General features: G+C 37.3%; 1 protein-coding gene and 1 long non-coding RNA gene across 6 annotated transcripts in view; both read left to right on the top strand.

Annotated features, from left to right (window-relative positions):
- Nucleotides 1-24,294, top strand: part of LOC105482674 (ST6 N-acetylgalactosaminide alpha-2,6-sialyltransferase 5) — a 187,311-nt gene that overhangs the window by 84,547 nt on the left and 78,470 nt on the right. The window lies entirely within an intron of this gene.
- Nucleotides 419-21,756, top strand: LOC139361882 (uncharacterized). Its single transcript, XR_011619722.1, has 2 exons — nt 419-1,091; nt 5,191-21,756. It is a non-coding gene; the product is annotated as an uncharacterized lncRNA (long non-coding RNA).

Genomic DNA, 24,294 nt, shown 5'->3' with positions numbered 1-24,294 from the left:
CACAGATTTTGTTGATCCATTTGAAAGTACTAGACACGACACTACAACCCTAAATACTTCAGCTGCTGGTATCTAGCAGGCAAAATAACATTTTCTCTACATAACCACAATACTACTGTTATCTCATATTTAATATGAATACCATAATATCTGATATAGAGATCATAATCATATTTCCCCATTTGTTCTAAAAACATTCTTTATAGCTGAAGGATTTTTTTCTCCACAAATCAAGACTTAATAAAGGATGAAACATTGCACTTATTTATTATGTTTCTTTATTCTCCTTTTAGCTAGAAGAATACTTCCCCCCCTTTTTTTTTTCATGATACTCATATTTTTGAAGAGTCTAAGCCAGTTGACTTTGAGAATGTACCATATTCTGGGTTTGTCTGATTATTTCTTCATTATTAGATCGAATGAAGCATTTTTGGAAAGAATTCCCCGCAGAAGACACTGTCTACCCCAGTTGCCTGACATCCTGAGGCTCACGATGCCCGTTTGCTCTTCCGGTAGTGATGCCACATATGACAGCTCTGCTGGGGTGCCGGCAACTGCTTCTCTGCACAGTCATGCACATTGTTTCCCAGTTCTTTCAACTCCGGCTTCACATCATCTTTTTATTTGTCCTTTTTTCTTCAGAGCTTTTGGATTTCTGATTAGAAGTGTTTGGAAAATATATATATTTTTTGTAGACATTTAACTCAGTCCAGCGGTAGTGTTAGTTTTCTTCTACTATGTAGTTGTTTGGAAGAAAAGAATTTTCACCTGCTGAAATGTTTTGACTCTCATTTTCTAAAGTTTTATAGTGGCTTTGTGGGGATGTCATCTGCTGTTTTATGTTTTAATTGTCTTGCATTTTCCTGTACCAACAAAACCAGATGATTCTGTGTAGACAGCAATAAAGTTTTGGAGAGACTTAATTGATTTCCTGGGTCAAGAACACTGTCTTTTGTTGATATAGTGAAGTTTGTTTTTTTGTTTTTTAGTAGTAGATAGCACATTTTGTGTGACGGGATGGGGATGGTAGTGTGCTGTCTCTTCTTCCTGAACACCTCTTAATTTCATGACCATCGTATCTCCCCTGCCAGGTAAGTATGATGTCATATGGCCTCCTTCCTCATGGGTCTCTCTGTTTTGAATGCTTACTTTCTTCTACTGCTTCACTATTTAGGCTCCAAGGGCACCTCCAATCCCAAAAACGCCATGCCTGGACGTGCATTCTCAAGCCTCCTCCCTTCATGCCCGAGTAGCTCTGATTCACCAGGTCTTTGACCTTTCTGTCTTTACCCTCTTGGGTGTAACATTTTCTCACCGGGAATGATTTTATCTGTGCTCTTCCACTTGCTAGGCCCCACTGCCTCCTCCTCTTTTCCAAGCATTCTCTGGCTGACTTTCGGCTCCAGCAAGGCCTTCAGCGCTGGCTCTGCAGGTGTTAAATTTTTATTTCCCCACCTCTGTGTAAATTGAGATTTGTAGCATTCTCAGTCTCTTAGTTATGTTGTAGACAGGGGTTATGGGTGGTTTTATTTGCTCTCCTTGTTCATCTCTGTAGGTTTCAGAAAATATGTGTGGAGAGATCCATATTTAGTTAATGTCTAGAAACTCCAAGCCTGCGTATATTTATTCTTGCTTCTTTGATGTTTTCATGTAAATACAATTGTATATTTCACGTTTTAAAAATCTGACATGCTCCTATTCATAGTGTTGGAAGTTCTGGCCAGGGCAATCAGGCAAGAGAAAGAAATAAAGCACATTCAATTAGGAAAAGAGGCAGTCAAATTGTCCCTGTTTGTAGATGACATGATTGTATATTTAGAAAAACCCATCATCTCAGCCCAAAATCTCCTTAAGCTGATAAGCAAATTCAGCAAAGTTTCAGGATGCAAAATCAATGTGCAAAAGTCACTAGCATTCTTATACACCAATAACAGACAAACAGAGAGCCAAATCATGAGTGAACTCCCTTTCACAATTGCTTCAAAGAGAATAAAGTACCTAGGAATCCAACTTACAAGGGAGGTGAAGGACTTCTTCAAGGAGAACTACAAACCACTGCTCAATGAAATAAAACAGGACACAAACAAATGGAAGAACATTCCATGCTCATGGATAGGAAGAATCAATATTGTGAAAATGGCCATACTACCCAAAGTAATTTATAGATTCAATGCCATCCCCATCAAGCTACCAATGACTTTTTTCATAGAATTGGAAAAAACTACTTTAAAGTTCATATGGAACCAAAAAAGAACCCGCATTGCCAAGACAATCCCAAGCAAAAAGAACAAAGCTGGAGGCATCATGCTACCTGACTTCAGACTATACTACAAGGCTACGATAACCAAAACAGCATGGTACTGTTACCAAAACAGAGATATAGACCAATGGAACAGAACAGAGGCCTCAGAAATAACACCACATATCTACAACCATCTGATCTTTGACAAACCTGACAAAAACAAGAAATGGGGAAAGGATTCCCTATTTAATAAATGGTGCTGGGAAAACTGGCTAGCCATAAGTAGAAAGCTGAAACTGGATCCCTTCCTTACACTTTATACAAAAATTAATTCAAGATGGATTAAAGACTTAAATGTTAGACCTAAAACCATAAAAACACTAGAAGAAAACCTAGGCAATACCATTCAGGACATAGGCATGGGCAAGGGCTTCATGTCTAAAATACCAAAAGCAACAGCAACAAAAGCCAAAATTGACAAATGGGATCTAATTAAACTAAAGAGGTTCTGCACAGCAAAAGAAACTACCATCAGAGTGAACAGGCAACCTACAGAATGGGAGAAAATTTTTGTAATCTACTCGTCTGACAAAGGGCTAATAATATCCAGAACCTACAAAGAACAAGTGAAAAACAAGCAACCCCATCAAAAAGTGGGCAAAGGATATGAACAGACAGTTCTCAAAAGAAGACATTTATGCAGCCAACAGACACATGAAAAAATGCTCATCATCACTCGCCATCAGAGAAATGCAAATCAAAACCACAATGAGATACCATTTCATACCAGTTAGAATGGCAGTCATTAAAAAATCAGGAAACAACAGGTGCTGGAGAGGATGTGGAGAAATAGGAACACTTCTACACTGTTGGTGGGACTGTAAACTAGTTCAACCACTGTGGAAGACAGTGTGGCGATTCCTCAAGGATCTAGAACTAGAAATACCATTTGACCTAGCCATCCCATTACTGGGTATATACCCAAAGGATTATAAATCATGCTGCTATAAAGACACATGCACATGTATGTTTATTGTGGCACTATTCACAAAAGCAAAGACTTGGAACCAACCCAAGTGTCCATCAATGATAGACTGGATTAAGAAAATGTGGCACATATACACCATGGAATACTGTGCTGCCATAAAAAAGGACGAGTTCATGTCCTTTGTAGGGACATGGATGCAGCTGGAAACCATCATTCTCAGCAAACTATCGCAAGAACGGAAAACCAAATACCACATGTTGTCACTCATAGGTGGCAACTGAACAATGAGAACTCTGGGACACAGGAAGGGGAGCATCACACACTTGGGGCCTGTTGTGGGGTGAGGGGAGGGATAGCATTAGCAGATATACCAAATGTAAATGATGGTTTAATGGGTGCAGCACACCAACATGGCACATGTATACATATGTAAAAAACCTGCACATTGTGCACATGTACCCTAGAATTTAAAGTATAATAAAAAAGAAAAAAAATCTGACATGGCATAGTATAATTATATCTATCTTTTTTGTGGTTTGCTTTTTACATTTAACTCTTTAATTCTTCTGGAATTATTCTTTGCTTTGGCTTGTTTATCTAGACCTTCTGTTCTTGCCTATGGGCACAATAGAACATAAGGAAACATGGCCTAGTTTGCTTAGCAATGGACAGATGCTTAGAGAAATGAGGGGCAAGCTCGGGCCTTGTGCAAATGTGATCCAAATGTGGTGGATGCTTGCTGAAGCACAGAATGGACAAGACCAGGGATGACCTGACTGAGAGTTTCTTAGGAAAGTTGAGTGTCGGTCTCTTGGCACTTGAGGCTCTCATTTCTACAGAATTTTTCAAGGACCAACTGTCCATCAAATCTGGCTGCTCGTCAGATGCCTCAAAACAGCTTTATGGCTTGTCACATTCTTAGTCACTTACTTATGCCCCAAATTCTCACTAACATTTCAACTTCTCATGAGTAGTGACTACTTCCTTGTCTCGGAGGACATCCAGCTGGAGCCTTGCCCAAAGTGAGTTCTCAGAGACAATTCAGTCACCTTTGAAAGCTCCTATCCTGAGATCACAAAAGGTGTTACAAGAAAAGCAGTGTATTTTTCTTTGGAGACTGATAAGAAAAGAAAGACACCTGAGCAGGAGTGAGTAGAAAAGGTGCTATGCAGCCTCTATGAGGCCTGACCCTGTGACATCCTCAGGTCCTCTCCATTTTGCTCAAGAAGAACTGAAAAAAAGGAAGCCTGTCAATACCCCACTTTTAAATATACACTATGTTGGTATATTCACCAGCAGCCACCCAGATCCTGCCCGAAGTTGCCCATAAACCCTTTTGGAGAGGCTGATTATGGATCCAATTAAGAATCCGTGTACTGCAAATTCTAAAGGTCTGGCATAGAGTCCTGTGAGCTATCCTGTTTACAATTGTTACTAGCAGCACACACGTGTCTCTGGAATGCAAAGAAGAAAGAAAAAAAAAGACAAGGAACATGAAAATTGGGTGATGTTAGCCTCCCTTGGATAAAGCCCATCAATGATTTTTGTTGTCTTGGGGTGAGGAACAAATCCTTAACAGAACTAATATGATCCTCCATGATCTGCCCATGCTGGCTTCTCCCGCATCATTTGCTACTCCAACTCCCTTGCTGCCAGTGCACCAGCCCCTGGCCTCATTTCAGTTTCTCAAACATTCTGAGCTTCTTTCCACCAGAGGGTGTTTGCATATGCTGTTCCCACTCCCTTGAATGCAGCTACTCCCTCTTTTTCCTGAGTTAATGCTTGGATATCTTTCATATCTCAGGTCAAATTTCACTTCTTCAGAAAGTCTTCCTTGATTGTCCCTCTTACATACACTTTCTCATAGCAACTGGTATTTCCAGGGTATTTCTTGCAGTTGTAATTTTACATCTTTTGCAGAGTCCTTTCACTAATAATGTTCTTCTCCCTACCCCACCAGGCTACAGTCTCCATGAATGCAGAAAAAGAGTTTATTTTTGCCAACCATTGAAATCCATGTGCCTAAAATAAAGACTGGCCCACAGAAGATGTTGAATAAAATGTTTGTGGTGTGCATGAATGAAGTGATTAATGTAAAGCAACTGGTGAGGGCTAAATGTCCAAAGTGAAATGAACACTGAACAATCATGTAGGCAGATAAACAGTTGGCTGATTTTTTTTAAGAAGTCATTCTTTGGTAATCTCTGACAAAGATGCTGAAACAACTGAATATATACATAGCTGAGAGACAGATGGAATAACTAAGACAAAAGTTGAGGAAGAAGACTGAAGAAAACATGAAAAAAATTCAGAGCTATTTGCTGGTTGTGTCTGAAAGTAGTGTTCATTTCTAGTTATATCACTGCCATAAGGAGTTGAAAGACAGTGAGGAGAAGAACCTAAGAAGGGCAGCATGGATGACCCCAGATTAAATGTCAAGCCACTCACAGAAAGTTTAGAGACTTACAGTAGAAAGTCAAAAGGACTTGAAGGAGATGTAATTACAGATTCAAAGCTCCATGACTGTATGTGATAATGTCACCTGCTTTCATTTTTACAGAGACCTATTTACACAACACAGATCCTAAAGCCAGATTTGGAAAATTCCAAGTAAATTTATGAAGGGTTTTTTCAATAGCAACAAAAGGACCTAAAGGCATAGGGTAGTGGAAGGTATTAAAGTTGCTATGTGAGAGGAAACACTTGAATCTGTGAATGAATTCTCTTTCTTTTGCCCTCACTCTCTGTCTCTGTCTAGTGCATGTGCACACGCGTTTATATTTTAAGAAAAGTATTTTTAAAAGGAATCTAACAAAGAGATGGTGTTAATTTGGATCTTTTAAACCAAAATACTGCATATTCATTTTGCATTTTAATCAGATTTTTTCATAATCTGAAAGAAACAGATATATGGCTGCTGTCTTCCACTCATTAGTATATTCTATTGACTCCAAAAGTAAAGGGAGATTTATAATTCTTTACTGTTTACCAAGAGCGTTGAAGGAAAAAGCTGAACATTGACTTTTTTTTATAGAGTTGTTATATTACACTTCATACGGGTATGGAGATGGAATTGGCTTCTCAAAGCATCATCCGTGATATTTATCTCTTCCCTCCCTATAGAAAATTTGTGCACAGGATTATTAGGGACATTTGTGGAAGGTCTGGTGAGAATAGAAAAGCAGGGAAGTGGGAGGATGACTGGGAACAGACTGAGCTAAGGCAGGGTTAAGTGAGACCCTGATAGTAAAGAGAGATTGCCTGTTAGCTAGAAGTTATTGAATTACTTATCACATTAAAGAATGTGGCTAAAGGCTCAAATAGCCGTATTTTTTCCAGCTAGAAAATAAATCAAATTTAACATGACCAGCCAATGCTTTATTGATAATAGGCTAAGATCACACAGCAAGTGCTCTGGCTAATAGGATTGCTATGCACTTACAACCATTGCTATTACAGCAGATACAACTCTGCCTGCAAAAGCACCATGGAATTGTTCATGACCAAAGACTTGAGTTGTCCTGAATATCTTTGACCTTGAGAAGAGGAGATAAATAGGACTGAGCAACATGGGGACTAAGAAAGACATTTAGGACAGACCTGAATTGAAGAATGGGGTGTCCAAATCACTAGCCTGGTCTGGTTTAGGTGACTATCATATACAGAGTGGATTGGGAGTCTTAATTTAGTAGGTAGGTGGAGGCTGCCAGAAGCACTCGGGCTGTTTCTCAAAAGCAGGTGAATACTTTGATTATGTCCTCTTTTGTCCATTTTCACCTCCACATTTGTGGTAGACAGAACAAAGGTCCACAAATATACCCATGTCCTAATCCCCGAACCTTTTAATGTGTTACCTTACCTTACCAAATAATTTACCTTGACTTACTGAAAGGGACTTTGCACATGTGATTAAGGTGAGGGGCCTTGAGATGGGGAGATAATCTTGTATTATTCCATTGTGAACCCAACCTAATCATATGAATCCATAAAAGGGGAGAAACCTTTCCAGCTGAAGTTGAAGTCAAAGAGAGATATGCCTACAGGAAAATGCAATGTTTTTGAAGATAGAGGTGGGGGCCATGAGCCAAGAAATGTGTGTGGTCTCTAGAAACTAAATAAAGCAAGGAAATGGATTCTTTTTTGGAGTCTTCAGAAAGGAACACAGCCCTGCCAACACTTTGATCTTAGCCCAGTGAGGCCTGCTTTGGACTTGAAACCTATAGAACTTTAAAATAATAAGTTGTATTGTTTTAAGCCCCTGTGTTTGTGGTAATTTGTAACAGCAGCAATAAAAATAATAATAATAATAATAAAGTCTCTTAATCCAAGTTGCCAACACCACTTGTCTGAAGTACTTACTGCAGTAATCTTCATACGGGTTTCCCTGCTTCCAGTTCTGTCCTTCCAAAACCCACAATTGTTCAGAGTTGTCCTCTTGAAAAATACCAGGTCAGTGATATTTCCTGGCTCAAAACTATCCAATGAATCCATGGCCCATAGAATAAAACCCAGAATTCTAAATGGCCCCTTTCAACCTCTTATCACACTACTTTCTCTCTCATGGGCCCAGAAGTTCCCCTCAGAGATAACATTTCTGACTTTTATGATTGCTTTCTTGACTTTTTTTCATAACATGATTGCCTATGTATAATTTGATTTTGTCAGGTTCTTAAAAATTATGTAAGTATGATAATACAGTAACTGTTTTTATTATTATACTTTAAGTTCTAGGGTACATGTGCAGGTTTGTTACATAGGTATACATGTGCCATGTTGGTTTGTTGCACCCATTAACTTGTCATTTACTTTAAGTATTTCTCCTAATGCTATCCCTCCCCCTGACCTCCACCCGACAACAGGCCCTGGGGTGTGATGTTCCCCACCCAGTGTCTAAGTGTTCTCATTGTTTAATTCCTACCTATCAGTGAGAACATGCAGTGTTTGGTTTTCTGTCCTTGTGATAGTTTGCTCAGAATGATGGTTTCCAGCTGCATCCATGTCCCTGCAAAGGACACGAACTCATCCTTTTTTATGGCTGCATAGTATTCCATGGTGTATATGTGCCACATTTTCTTAATCCAGTCTATCATTGATGGACACTTGGGTTGGTTCCAAGTCTTTGCTATTGTGAATAGTGCCACAATGAGCATATGTGTGCATGTCTTTATAGTAGCACGATTTATAATCCTTTGGGTATATACCCAGTAATGGGATCACTGGGTAAAATAGTATTTCTAGTTTTAGATCCTTGAGGAATCGCCACACTGTCTTCCATAATGGTTGAACCAGTTTACGCTCCCACCAGCAGTATAAAAGCGTTCCTATTTCTCCACATCCTCTCCAGCATTTGTTGTTTCCTGACTTTTTAATGATTGCCATTCTAACTGGTATGAGATGGTATATCATGTGGTTTTGATTTGCATTTCCCTGATGACCATTACCATTGATGAAGACCATTTATTCATATGTCTGTCAGCTTCATAAATGTCTTCTTTTGAGAAGTGTCTGTTCATATGCTTTGCCTGCTTTTCGATGGAGTTGTTTTTTTTTTTTTTTTTTTTCTTGTAAATTTCTTTAAGTTCTTTGTAGATTCTGAATATTAGCCCTTTGTCAGATGGGTAGATTGCAAAATTTTTCTCCCATTCTGTAGGTTGCCCGTTAACTCTGATGGTAGTTTCCTTTGCTGTGCAGAAGCTCTTTAGTATAATTAGATCCCATTTGTCTATTTTGGCTTTTGTTGCCATTGCTTTTGTGCTTTAGTCATGAAGTCCTTGCCGATGCTTATGTCCTGAAAGGTATTGCCCAGGTTTTCTTCTAGGGTTTTCATGGGTTTTAGGTCTAACATTTACGTCTTTAATCAATCTTGAATTAATTTTTGTATAAGGTGTAAGGAAGGGATCCAGTTTCAGCTTTCTACATATGGCTAGCCAGTTTTCCCAGCACCATTTATTAAATAGGGAATCCTTCATCATTTCTTGTTTTTGTCAGGGTTCTCAAAGATTAGATGGTTGTAGATGTGTAATGTTATTTCTGAGGCCTCTGTTCTGTTCCATTGGTCTATATATCTGTTTTGGTACCAGTATCATGCTGTTTTGGTTACTGTAGCCTTGTAGTATAGTCTGAAGTCAGGTAGCATGATGCCTCCAGCTTTGTTCTTTTTGCTTGGGATTGTCTTGGCAATGCGGGTTCTTTTTTGGTTCCATATGAACTTTAAAGTAGTTTTTTCCAATTCTATGAAAAAAGTCATTGGTAGCTTGATGGGGATGGCATTGAATCTATAAATTACTTTGGGCAGTATGGCCATTTTCATGATATTTATTCTTCCTGTCCATGAGTATGGAATGTTCTTCCAATTCTTTGCGTCCTGTTTTATTTCATTGAGCAGTGGTTTGTAGTTCTCCTTGAAGAAGTCCTTCACCTCCCTTGTAAGTTGGATTCCTAGGTATTTTATTCTCTTCGTAGCAATTGTGAATGAGAGTTCACTCATGATTTGGCTCTCTGTTTGTCTGTTATTGATGTATAGGAATGCTTGTGATTTTTGCACATTGATTTTGTAGCCTGAGACTTTGCTGAAGTTGCTTATCAGCTTAAGGAGATTTTGGGCTGAAATGATGGGTTTTTGTAAATATACAATGTCATCTGCAAACAGGGACAATTTGCCTTCCTCTTTTCCTAATTGAATATGCTTTATTTCTTTCTCTTGCCTGATTGCCCTGGCCAGAATTTGCAACACTATGTTGAATAGGAGTGGTGAAAGAGGGCATCTTTGTCTTGTGCCAGTTTTCAAAGGGAAGACTTCCAGTTTTTGCCCATTTAGTATGATAATGGCTGTGGGTTTATCACAAATAACTCTTTATTATTTTGAGATACATTCCATCAATACCTATTTTATTGAGAGCTCTTAGCATTAAGCACTGTTGAATTTTGTTGAAGGCCTTTTCTGCATCTATTGAGATAATCATGTAGTTTTTATCATTGGTTCTGTTTATGTAATGGATTACGTTTATGGATTTGCATATGTTGAACCACCCTTGCATCCTAGGGATGAAGCTGACTTGATCATAGTGGATAAGTTTTTGATTGCTGCTGGATTCGGTTTGCCAGTATTTTATTGAGGATTTTTGCATCAATGTTCATCAGGGATACTAGTCAAAAATTCTCTTTTTTGTGGTGCCTCTGCCAGGCTTTGGTATCAAGATGATGGTGAACTCATAAAATGAGTTAGGGAGGATTCCCTCTTTTTCTATTGATTGGAATACTTTCAGAAGGAATGGTACCAGCTCCTCTTTGTACCTCTGCTAGAATGCAGCTGTGAATCCATCTGGTCCTGGACTTTTTTTGGTTGGTAGGCTATTAATTATTGCCTCAATTTCAGAACCTGTTATTGGTCTATTCAGAGATTCAACTTCTTCCTGGTTTAGTCTTGGGAGGGTGTATGTGTCCAGGAATTTATCCATTTCTTCTAGATTTTCTAGTTTATTTGCATAGAGTTGTTTATGGTATTCTCTGATGGTAGTTTGTATTTCTGTGGGATCAGTGGTAATATCCTCTTTATCATTTTTTTATTGTGTCTATTTGGTTCTTCTCTTATCTTCTTTATTAGTCTTGCTAGCAGTCTATCAATGTTTTTGATCTTTTCAAAAAATCAGCTCCTGGATCCTTTGATTTTTTCAACGTTTTTGTGTCTCTATCTCCTTCAGTTCTGCTCTGGTCTTAGTTATTTCTTGCCTTCTACTAGCTTTTGAATGTGTTTGCTCTTGTTTCTCTAGTTCTTTTAATTGTGATGTTAGGATGTCAATTTTAGATATTTCCTGCTTTCTCTTGTGGACATTTAGGGCTATAAATTTCCCTCTCACACAGCTTTAAATGTGTCCCAGAAATTCTGGTACGTTATGCCTTTGTTCTCATTGGCTTCAAAGAATATCCTTATTTCTGCCTTCACTTCGTTATTTACCCAGTAGTCATTCAGGAGCAGGTTGTTCAGTTTCCATGTAGTTGTGCAGTTTTGAGTGAGTTTCTTCATCCTGCGTTCTAATTTGATTGCACTGTGGTCTAAAAGGCAGTTTGTTGTGATTTCTGCTCTTTTACATTTGCTGAGGAGTACTTTACTTCCAACTATGTGGTCAATTTTGGAATAAGTTTGATGTGGTGCTGGGAAGAATGTATACTCTGTTGATTTGGGATGGGGAGTTCTGTAGATGTCTATTAGGTCTGCTTGATGCGGAGCTGAGTTCAGGTCCTGGATATCCTTGTTAACCTTCTGTCTTGTTGATCTGTCTGATATTGACAGTGGGGTGTTAAAGTCTCCCATTATTACTGTGTGGGAGTCTAAGTCTCTTTGTAGGTCTCTAAGGACTTGCTTTATGAATCTTGGTGCTCCTGTATTAGGTGCACATTTATTTAGGATACTTAGCTCTTCTGGTTGAATTGATCCCTGTACCATTATGTAATGGCCTTCTTTGTCTCTTTTGATCTTTGTTGGTTTAAAGTCTGTTTTATCAGAGACTAGGATTGCAACCCTTGCTTTTTTTTTTTCTTTCTATTTGCTTGTAGATCTTCCTTCATCCTTTTATTTTGAGCCCATGTGTGACTTTGCATGTGAGATGGGTATTCTGAATACAGCACACTGATGGGTCTTGATTCTTTATCCAATTTGCCAGTCTGGGTCTTTTAATTGGGGCATTTAGCCCAGTTACATTTAAGGTTAATATTGTTATATGTGAATTTGATCCTGTCAGTATGATGTTTGCTGGTTATTTTGCCCATTAATTGATGCAGTTTCTTCCTAGCATCGATGGTCTTTACAATTTGGCATGTTTTTGCAGTGGCTAGTACCGGTTGTTCCTTTCCATGTTTACTGCTTCCTTCAGGAGCTCTTGTAAAGCAGGCCTGGTAGTGACAAAATCTCTCAGCATTTACTTTACTGTAAAGGATTTTATTTCTCCTTCACTTATGAAGCTTAGTTTGGCTGGATATGAAATTCTGGGTTGAATATTCTTTCTTTAAGAATGTTGAATATTGGCCCCCACTCTCTTCCTGCTTGTAGAGTTTCTGCGGAGAGATCCACTGTTAGTCTGATGGTCTTCCCTTTGTGAGTAACCTGACTTTTCTCTCTGGCTGTTCTTAACATTTTTTCCTTCATTTCAACCTTGGAGGATCTGATTCCATTCCAAGATGGCTGAATAGGAATAGTTCCAGTCTGCAGCTCCCAGCGTGATCAATGCAGAAGATGGGTGATTTCTGCATTTCCAGCTAAGGTGCCTGGTTCACCTCACTGGGACTGGTTGGACAGTGGGTGCAGCTCATGGAGGGCAAGCCAAAGCAGGGCGGGGCATCACCTCACCCAGGAAGTGTAAGTATGCAGGGGATTTCCCTTTCCTAACCAAGGGAAGCCATACCTTCACCAAAGGCGGTACCTGGAAAAACAGGACACTCCCATCCAACTACTGTGCTTTTCTAAGGGTCTTAACAAACGGCACATGAGGAGATTATATCCTGTGCCTGGCTCAGGGTGCAACAGTCCGAGATCGAACTGCAAGGCAGCAGCTTGGTTGGGCGAGGAGCATCTGACATTGCTGAGGCTTGAGTAGGTAAACAAAGCAGCCAAGAAGCTCAAACTGGGCAGAACCCACCACAACTCAGCAAGGCCTCTGCCTCTGTAGACTCCACATCTAGGAACAGGGCCTAGCTGCACAAAAGAGAGCAGACAACTTCTGCAGACTTAAAAGTCCCTGTCTGACAGCTCTGAAGAGAGCAGTGGAGTTTGCTCCAGCATGGAGTTTGAGCTTGGAGAACAGACAGACTGCCTCCTCAAGTGAGTCCCTGACCCCCATGTAGCCTAACTGGGAAACACCTCCCAGTAGGGGTCAACTGACACCTCATACAGGCTGGCGCCCCTCTGGGACAAAGCTCCCAAGGAAGGATCAGGCAGCAATATTTGCTGTTCTGCAATGTTTGCTGTTCTGCAGCCTCCACTGGAGATACCCAGGCAAACAGGGTCTGAAGTGGAACTCCAGCAAACTCCAACAGACCTGCAGCTGAGGGACGTGACTGTTAGAAGGAAACCTAACAAGCAGAAAGGAATAGGACCAACATCAACGAAAGGACATCCACACCAAAACCCCATCTGTAGGTCACCAACATCAGAGAACAAAGGTAGATAAAAGCACAAAGATGTGGAGAAACCAGAGCAGAAAAGCTGAAAATTCTAAAAACCAAAGTGCCTCTTCTCCTCCAACGGATCACAGCTCCTCGCCAGCAACTGAACAAAGCTGCATGGAGAATGACTTTGACGAGCTGACAGAAGTAGGCTTCAGAAGGTTGGTAATAAACTTCTCTAAGCTAAAGGAGGATATTCAAACCCATTGCAAGGAAGCTAAAAACCTTGGAAAAAGATTAGACAAATGGATGACTAGAATAAACAGTGTGGAGAAGACCTTAAATGACCTGATGGAGCTGAACACCATGGCATGAGAACTACGTGATGCATGCACAAGCTTCAATAGCCTATTCGATCAAATGGAAGAAAGGGTATCAGCGATTAAAGATCAAATTAATGAAATAAAGCGAGAAGTTTAGGGAAAAAAAGAGTATAATCTGAAAGTGACAGGGAAATGGAACCAAGTCAGAAAACTTGGTTTTATCCAGGAGAACTTCCCAACCTAGAAAGGCAGGCCAACATTCAAATTCAAGAAATACAGAGAACACCACAAAGATACTCCTCGAGAAGAGCAACCCCAAGACACATACAGTAACTATTTTTTTTTTAGTATGACTTTCACTCAACACTATCATTGAGAATCATGTGTTGCATGTAGCTGGAATCTGTTCATTTTCATTCTAATGACTCATCTTTGAATTCTTTTGGATGTGTTACATAATTTGTAGCACTACATAATTTGTAGATGATACAATTTACAGATAATTACATCATCGGTAATAAGAAAATATTTGTTTTCTTCCAAAACTACTTGTATTTCTTGTTCTTTCTTGATTGCACTGTAAATTAACTCAATTATTATAGTGAATTAAAATGGTAATAGCCACTGTTTTTGTCTCGTTCTCAATTTCAGAAGGTCATTATTAGGTACGAGCTTTATTGAAAGTTACTTTTTGTTTTGTTTAGATTTGTAGATAGCATTCCTCGGAGTAAGGAATTTCTCTCCTGTATCTAATTTGCTAAATGTTTTGGCATGGATGAATGTTGAAATTTATATAATGATTTTTCTATATCTATTAAGATGATTATATCACATAATTTTTCTCTTTTAATGCTATGATCTTACAAAATGGTTTCTCTTCTTTCCAATTCTAAATTTTTCCCTGTTTTTTGCCTTTTGTTCAATTGATTGCATAGTTTTTGTTACGCCATTTGGTCCTTCTCTGAGCTTAGAAATCATATACTCTTTCAGAACACTCACATTAGCCTACAGTTGGGCAAAATAATCCAACACAAAGCCTGTTTTGTAATAAGTTGTTGAATATCTCATGAAATTTATTGAATACTGTACTGAAAGTGAAAAAAAGAGTTCTATGAGTAATCGAAGTATAATTTCCACTGACTCAGTATCACTTTCACACTATTGTAAAGTCAAAAAATCTTAAGTTGGAGACTGTATACACATTGTTCAAATATCAGAAAGTGTAAAACAGTATACAATGAAAAGTGCTTTTCCTGCTTTAGACCTTCATTCATCCAGTCTCCATCCCTCTCCACATAATGTGTAACTTTTGAAAGTTTTCATACTGATCTTTCCCAAAACATTTTATGCATATATAAGTCAATATAAGAATATTGTATTTGTTTGTTCTCACAGTGCTAATAAATAAATATCCAAGACTGGGTAATTTATAGAGGAAAGAGGTTTAATTGACTCACAGTTCCACTAGCTGGGGAGGCTCACAATCATGGTGGAAGGTGAAGGAAGAGCAAAATCATGTCTTACATAGCAGCAGGCAAGAAGAGAGAGTGTGCAGGGGAACTCCCCTTTATAAAGCCATCAGATCTTGTGAGACTTGTTCACTATCATGATAACAGCATGGGAAAGACCCATCCCCACGATTCAATTACCTCCCACCAGGTTCCTCCCATGACACGTGGGAATTATGAGATCTACAATTCAAGTTGAGATTTGGGTGGGAACACATCCAAACCGTTTCAACTATGTTACAACTCTTCCATTTTTATGCAAGCGATGCACACTTTACACATGATTATGCATCTTCCTTTTTACCTTATATCTTTAAAGCATTTTATAGCTACACATGGAAAAATCTTTATTTTTTCAATAATGTATAGGTTTGTCCCATATTATATATTATACGTAATTCAATCAAGCCCTTATTTATAACATTTTGTGTTGTTTCTGATCTTTTGTTTTTATATACCTGCAAACATAGTACAGATGTCATTTTGCACATGAGAATTATAATCTGTAGAATGAATTTCTGGAAGTGAAGTGCTGAGTCTACAAGCAGGTGTCTGTCATCTTGATAGATAATGTCACTTGCACTCCATATGGGTTGTACCATTTTGCACTCCCATCATCAATGATGCTGGACACTGCTTATCTTCACCTATCCTCACCCACAGTGCCTAATACATTTAGATTTTTGTCACTCTGAAACTAAGAATGATAATTCTGTGTAACTTTATTTTTTATTTGTAATTACGAGTGAGAGTGATCATATTTTCATAAGTTTAAGAGAGATGTGAGACTATTCATCTCTTTTGCCCATTTTTCCATTGGTCTCTTGGTCTTTATTGAGCAACAAATGATTATTCTGTAGCAAGGATATTAGTCAATTGTCTGAACAAATGTTTTTCCTACTTCATGAAATGTATTTGAATTTTTTGATGGGTAGGGTTTCTCCTGTTTTGTGTTATTTGCTTGTTTCTGGTTTTGTGTGGTATATAGACCATTTTTCTTTGTATATGGTAGAATTTTTCATAATTGCTACAGTGTTTGTCAGTGTTCCTCAGACAAACAGAACTAATAAGATATATATAATTATATAAAGAAACTTATTTAAAAGGAATTAGCTCATACAATTAACGAAGTTGGAAAGGCCAAAATCTGAAGGATGGTCTAGCAGGCGAGAGGCCCATGGAAGAGTGGATGCTGCAGTTCCAGTCTGAAGATTGTCTACTGGCAGAATTTCCTCTTACTCAGGGAGCAGTCAGGGTTTATTATTATTATTATTATTATTCAGGCCAAGTAATTGACCCATCTACCTTATGAAGGTTAAACTGCTTTACTTGAAGTCCACTAACTTAAATGATAATCTCATCCAAAAACACCCTCATGAAAACATCCGGAATAATGTTTGACCAAATACCTGAGGACTATGACCCAGTCAAATTGACATATAAAATTAACTATCACACTACCCTTTATGGTTTCTGAATTTTTGTGTCATTTTTGGAAGATCCACCCCTACTCCCAAGTTATACAAAAAATCCCATTTTTATCTCTAGTGCATTATGATTTCATTTTTAATATGTATATCTTTAATTCTCATGAAATGTTTCTTGTATGTGTAACCAGACTCAATTGTCCAAATATTGTGGATTGAATATAATCAAGATCATCTTCTCCTGATTTAAGATGCCAACCTTTTCCTAAAGTTTCATGTGCATTTAGATCTCTTTCCAAGCTTTATGTTCTGTTTGGATTGATTTATTTGCCTTATTATGGAACAGAACCAGACTGCTTTAATCACTGAATATTTATAGAATATTTTAATTTCTGATAAAGTTAGTCCTTGCTCTCTTATTTGGTTTCTTAACTATTCTAATATATAAAAATAAAAAAACCAACTAATTTTATTACATGAAAATGTCATGTACCATATTGGTGTTTTTATTAGATTTGAATTAAAATTACAAATTAGTGAAGATTGACACCATTTTTAAATCTTCATTTCTAAAAATGTAGTATGTCTTTTCATTTGTTGAAGTATTCTTTTGTATTTTTTTTCGCTTTTTTTTTTTAAAAAAAGAAATAAGGCCTCACTCTGTCACCCAGGCTGGATTGCAATGGTGCAATCACAGCACCTCAAACTCCTGGGCTCAAAGTGATCCTCCACCTGGGCCTCCCAAGTGACTAGGACTATAGACATGCATCACCACACTCAGTTAATTTTTCAAATTTTTTTGTAGAGAAGAGATTTCTCTATGCTTCCCAGGCTGGTCTCAAACACCTGGCCTCACACCACCTTGGTCTCCCAAAGTGTTGGGTTTCAGGCATGAGCCACTGTGCCATCCTTCTTTTGTATTCTTTAGACCCGTTTCAGAAGCTTCTTTCTTCTTAATATAAGTCTGTAAATTTTCTTGGTACATTTTTGCATAGTTATTTTATTATTTTTGTTGCTGTCATAAGCGTGGGTCTGGTTGAAGGTTATTGAATTATGTATGGTAGTTTATAACCTGATACATTTCTGCATTTTCATACTGCTTGTGTAAGTTTTTAGATATACAATCTTATAATTTCTTCTCCTTTCCAATTTTTATATCTGTAAGTTTTTTCTTTCTCTCTTTTTTTTTCCTTAAAGACAGAATTTTGCTCTTGTTGCCCAAGCTGGAGTGCAATAACATGATCTCAGCTCACTGCAACCTCCACCTCCCGGGTTCAAGTTATTCTCCTGCCTCAGCCTCCCAAGTAGCTGGGATTACAGGCATGCACCATCATGCCTGGCTAATTTTTTGTATTTTTAGTAGAAACGGGGTTTCGCCATGTTAGCCAGGCTGGTCTCGACCTGCTGACCTCAGGTGATCTGCCTGCCTCAGTCTCCCAAAGTGCTGGGATTACAGGCATAAGCCACCGTGCCTGGCCTTTTTCTTAAAATTTCATGAGATTCTAAGTCTAGTACATTGTTAAATAATAAAGTTAATACTTAATATCCTTTTCTTATGAGGGTACTTCTAGTATTTCTCCATTAATTTTAACACTGGCTTTGGGACAGAGGTGGATACATTATCCCATAGTTAAGCTACCATTCATTGATGACTATTTTCTTGAGTGTTTATAAAGAATGGATTTGGATCATTAAAATGGCTTTTTGTATCTATGGAGATTATTGTATTACTTTCCTTTTTGACCTACTGAAATAATAAGTTATATCTATAAACTTCTTGATATTGAACACCACCTTTCCGTATCTGGAGTAAGCTGCACTTGGTGAGAGTGATATTTTTAATTCAGCAGGGTGAGAATGTTTAGTGCAGCATTATACATTCAAAAACTTGAAATAATCCAAAAGTTCATCAACAGATAAATTGAGATACTTTAATAGGTGGATATATGTAAGTGGAATTAATATTGTATGTGAATGGAAATTAACAGATTATAAACATATGTAGCAAGGTAGATAAATCTTATAACTTTGCATCCTCTGCCCCTTCCCAAAAGAAAACCAGACGCAAAAGAATACGTACTGTGTGATATCATTTGTATAAAGTTTAAACGTGAGAAAATTTAAATGATAGTGTTTAGGAATGCATATTTTAAGGAAATAATTATCATAAAAATCAAAATATTAGTTACTTTTAAAAAACAGAGTGGGACTGGGCACGGTGGGTGGCTCACACCTATAATCCCAGCACTTTGGGAGGCTGTGGTGGACAGATTGCTTGAGTTCAGGAGTTCCAGACCACCCTGGGCAACATGGTGAAACCCTATCTCTAGTAAAATACAAAACTTAACTGGGCATGGTGGCACATGTTTGTAATCCAGCTACTTGGGAGGCTGAGGCATGAGAATCGCTTAAGCCTGGGAGGTGGAGATTGCAGTGAGTTGAGATTGTACCACAGCATTCCAGCCTGGGCGACAGAGCAAGATCCGTCCCCCCACCCCCCCAAAAAAAGACAGAGACAGAGAGTGATTGGGCAAATGAGGGACTTCCAGGGTGCTGATATGTTTAAATTCTTGATCTCAGTAGTATTTGCAAAAGCATGTGCTTTATAATAATTCATGGAGTTTTACATTTATATTTAATGTATTTTTCTCCATATGTGTATGTTGTATTATGAAAAGAATTTAAAAATTATTTGCTTATAAAGATTTTCATGTCACTATTCAGGAGTGAAGATGTCTATAGTTTTCTCCTGTTTTTATTCTTTTTTTGAGGTTTGATATGTTGATTATATAAAAAGAACTTGAAGATTTCCATTATTTGTCTTGGCTCAGAAAATGTTAAAAATCACTGTATAATTACCCGTTCTTTAAAGATTTAATGAAAGTTCCCTGTGCCTTCATCTGAGCTTGTTGCTTTTCTTGTTCATTGAAGAGATAGTTGCTTCACAACTATCTGTGCTTTGTTTGTAAAATTTAGCCCATTTAGGTTTTTGCAATACTATCGGTCACATTTGGATAAACTTCATATTCTTAGAAAATTGTCTGTTTTATCCAGGTTTTGTATATTTGCATCAAAATAAATAAAGTAGTCCTTTTTGATCTTTTAATTTCCTCTATTTTTATAGTACCTCCCGACCCCCCATATCATTTACTAGTTGTGAATTTGTACCTTCTCCTGTTGCCCCTTGAGTAATGAAACTAACAGTTTTGGGATTTTTTTTTTTTTTTAAAGAACCAACATTAGCCTTTCTTTATAATTTAACTGATGATTCATCTAATTCAATCCTTCTCGAACTTTGATCTCTATACAAATCACCTGGAGACCTTGTTAAAATACTGATTCTGATTTAATAGGTCTGAGCTGGGGCCTGAGATTCTGCATTTGTAGCATGTTGCCAGTGATCCCAACATTGCTGGTCCATACTTTGAGTATTAAGGTTCTAGCACATCTATTTATTCTTTTATATGTTTATATCTATGTTACTCTCTTTCTCCATTTATTTTTCTAATTTCCTGAAATCGATATTTAATACATTTCTTTTCATTCCATTTTATTTTTCATTACTAATAAGTTTTTTATTTATAGTTGACACAATAATTGTATATGTGTATAGAGTGCAGTGTTATGTTTTAATGCATGTATACCTTGTATAATGATCAAATCAGGGTAATTACCATATTTGTTACTTTAAACATTTATCTTTCTTTGTGGAAATATCATGCAAAATCTTCTTTTTTGCTGTCTTGAAATGTACAAGGCATTGTTATTCATTATAGTTGCCTAGCTGTGTTATAGAACACCAGAACCATTCTTGTCTAACTAAAACTTTGTACCCACTGACCAACCTCTTCTCATCGTGCTCTGCCCTACACCTACCTTCCCCAGCCTCTGAAAACCTCTACTCTCTATTTCTATGAGGTCAACTTTTTTAGAGTACACAAATGAGTGAGATCATGCAGTGTTTGTCCTTCTGTGCCTGGCTTATTTCAATTAACATAATGTCTTCTAGGTTTATGCTGCCACAAATGATAGAATTTCATTCTGTTTTATGACTAAGTAGCATTCCATTGTATACTATTCCATTCTATATACCACATTTTCTTTATCCATTCATCTATGGATAGGCATTTAGATTGATTCTATATCTTTGCTATTGTGAATAGCACTGCAGTAAAAACAGGAGGGTAACTATCTCTTTGACACAAATGATTTCATTTCCTTTAGGTATATATAATAATGGGATTGCTGTATCATATGATAATTCTATTTTTAATTGTTTGAGGAACTTCTGCATTCTTTTTCACAGTGACTATATTAATTTACATTATTACCAACAAGGCATAAGAGTTCTCTTTTCTCCACATTCTCTCCAGTGTTTGTTATTTTTTATCTTTTTGATAATAGCCATTCTGACTAGGGTGAGGTAATAGTTATAGCAGTTTTGATTTGCATTTCCCTGATTATTAGTATATTGACCATTTTTTGTCACATACCTGTTGACTATTTGTATGTATTCTTTCAAGAAACATCTCAAGTCTGTTGCTCATTATTAATCACATTGCTTGTTATTTTGTTATGCATTGAGTTCCTTATATATTCTGCATATTAACCCCTTGTTAGATGCATAGTTCACAAATACTTTCTCCTATTCTGTAGATTGTTTCTTCACTCCAATGTTTTCCTGTGCTGTACAGAAGTTCTTTAGTTTGATGTAATCCCTTTTGTCTATTTTTGCTTTTGTTGTCTGTGCTGCAGAAATACTCAACAAAATACTAGCAAATCAAACTCATCAACACATTAAAAAGATTATTCACCATGATCAAGTGATTCATCCCAGGGATGCAAGAATGGTTCAATATATAGAAGTTAGTAAATGTAATACATGACATTAACATAACTAAGGATAAAAACTCTATGACCTTTTAAATATATGCTGAAAAAGCACGCAGTGAAATTCAACATCCTTTCATGATGAAAACTCTTAACAAATTGGGTATCAAAGGAACATGCTTGAACACAGTAAAGGCCACATAGAACAAATTCATAGCTAACATCATACTGAACAGGGAAAAATTGAAAGCTCTTCCTCTAAGACCTGAAACAAGACAAGAATGCCCACTTTTACCACTTACATTCAACACAGTACTGGAAGTTCTAAGCAGAGTCATTTGGCAAGAGAAAGAAATAATGGACATCCAGATCTGAAAGGAGGAAGCCAAATTGTCCCTGGTTGCAGATGACATGGTCATATTTATAGAAAACTCCAAAGATTGCACCAAAAAACTGTTAAAAACTAATAAATAAATTAGGTAAATTTACAGAATACAAATCAACATATAAAAATTAGTAGCATTTCTATAAACCAATAGCAAACTATATGAAAGAGAAATCAAGAAAGCAATTTCATCTGCAATAGCTAAAGGAAAAAACCCAGGAATAAACTTAACCAAGGAGGTGAAATATCCCTATAGTAAAAACTATAAAACACTGATGAAAGAAATTAAAGAAAACACAAAAAATGGGAAGGTAACCTGTGATTAGGGGTTGGAAGAATTAATATTGTTACAATGTTCATATTACTTAAAGCTATCTGCAGATTCAATGCAATCCCTATGAAAATACCAAAGACATTCTTTACAGAAATGGAAAAAAATCTTAAAATTCATATTGAAATGCAGAAGATTCTGAATACTCAAAGCAATCTGAAGCAAAAAAATAAATAAGTAAAGCAAGAGGTATCACAATACCTGATTTAAAAACATACCACAAGGCTATAGTAATCAAAATAGCGTGGTACTGGCATAAAAACAGACGTATAGACCAGTGAAACAGAATAGAGAACCCAGAAATAAATCTATGCCTTTACAACCAATTGATTTTCACAAAGATGCCAATAAACATACATTGGGGGAAAGAGCAGCCTTTTCAATAAATGGTGCTGGGAAAAGTGATTATATTCAGAAGAATGAAACGAGACCCCTACCTCTCATGATATGCAAAGATCAACTCAAATTAAGACTGTAATGTAAGACTGGGCATTGTAGCTCACACCTGTAATCCCAGCACTTTGGGAGGCCAAGGCGGGCAATCACCTGAGATCAGGAGTTCAAGACCAGGCTGGCCAACACGGTAAAACCCTGACTCTACTAAAAATACAAAAATTATCTGGGTGTGGTGGCAGGCACCTGTAATCCCAGCTACTCAGGAGGCCAAGGCATGATAATCACTTGAATCTGGGAGGCTGAGGTTGCAGTAAGCTAAGCTCACAACATTGCACTCCAGCCTGGGGGATAGAACAAAAAAAAGACTGTAATGTAAGACCCAAAACTATGAAACTACTAGAAGAAAAAATAAGGGATATGCTTCATAAAATTCAACTGAGCAAGGATGTTTTTAAGAAGACCTAAGAAGGACAGACAACAAAACTATTTTATTTATTAATAATTTATTAAATAAGATTAATTTTAAAAAGTAACTTATGAAATTAATGATTTCTTAATATAAATGTTTCTGTGAATTTCCACAAGTCCTACTTTAATAGTATGTAGTAGGTTTTGACCTACATACTCTGGTATTTTTACCATTTCTTTTTCTAAATATTTTGATATTTCAGTATTTGTACCCTCTCTGAACTAAGAGTTGTTATAACAGAAAATTTTTTAACATTTAGGTGCTATTGACCATTGTTTTCTGAATTTTGTTAATTTTTCATTTTTTGCATTGATCATACTGTTTCTACTTCTTAAAATTTATTGAAGTTTTCTTTGAGGCCTAGTGGGTGGTTAATTTCTGTGACTGTTACACAAAAAGAAGGCGTATACTTCATCTTCAAGGTATATTTTGAGGCATATCAATTAGACTGTATCTATGTTATTTAGCACTATATATTTTGCTACTTAGTACTTCTGCACCTTGACTAAATTTTTCCCACTGGATGTGTCATAAACAGAAAGAAGAAAATTAAATTCTCCTTTAAATGGTGGGAAGAATAGGTTTTTCAACAAATGCTACCTGGACAACTGCATATCCATATGAAAAGAAGGGAATGGGACGACCTTTCCACACCATACACAAAAACTAACTCATAATGAATCAAACAGCTAAATGTAAGAAATAGCACTATAAAATTCTCAAAAGAAAATGCAGGTACAAATCTTTATGACCTTGATTAGGTAATAGATTCTTAGATGTGATACCAAAAACACAAGCAATATAAGAAAAAATAGAGAAAATGGAAATAATCAAAATTTAAAACTTTTTTCCTTCAACAGATAACATCAAGAAAATACAAAAATAACCCAAAGATTCAGAGAAAATTTTAACAAATCATATATGTAATAAAGGACTTGTATTTAAAATAATATGTAATGCAAAAGGGGGGCACATTCCAAGACGCCCAAATAGGAACAGCTTCAGTCTGCATCTCCCAGCGTGACTGACACAGAAGACAGGTGATTTCTGCATTTCCAACTGAGGTACCTAGTTCATCTCACTGGGACTGGTTGGGCAGTGGGTGCAGCCCATGGAGGACTAGCTGAAGCAGAGTGGGGCATCACCTCACCTGGGAAGCACAAGGGATCAGGGGATTTCCCTTGCCTGGTCAAGGGAAGCCGTGACAGACTACCTGGAAAAACGGGGCACTCCTGCCCAAATACTGCACTTTTCCCGAGGTCTTAGCAACTGGCAGACAAGGTGATTCTCTCCCGTG

This window comes from Macaca nemestrina, chromosome 1 (genome assembly GCF_043159975.1).
Source record: "Macaca nemestrina isolate mMacNem1 chromosome 1, mMacNem.hap1, whole genome shotgun sequence".
NCBI classification, from domain to species: Eukaryota; Metazoa; Chordata; class Mammalia; order Primates; family Cercopithecidae; genus Macaca; species Macaca nemestrina.
Note: the sequence above shows the minus strand (reverse complement) of the source record. Positions and strands in the feature narration are given on the sequence as shown.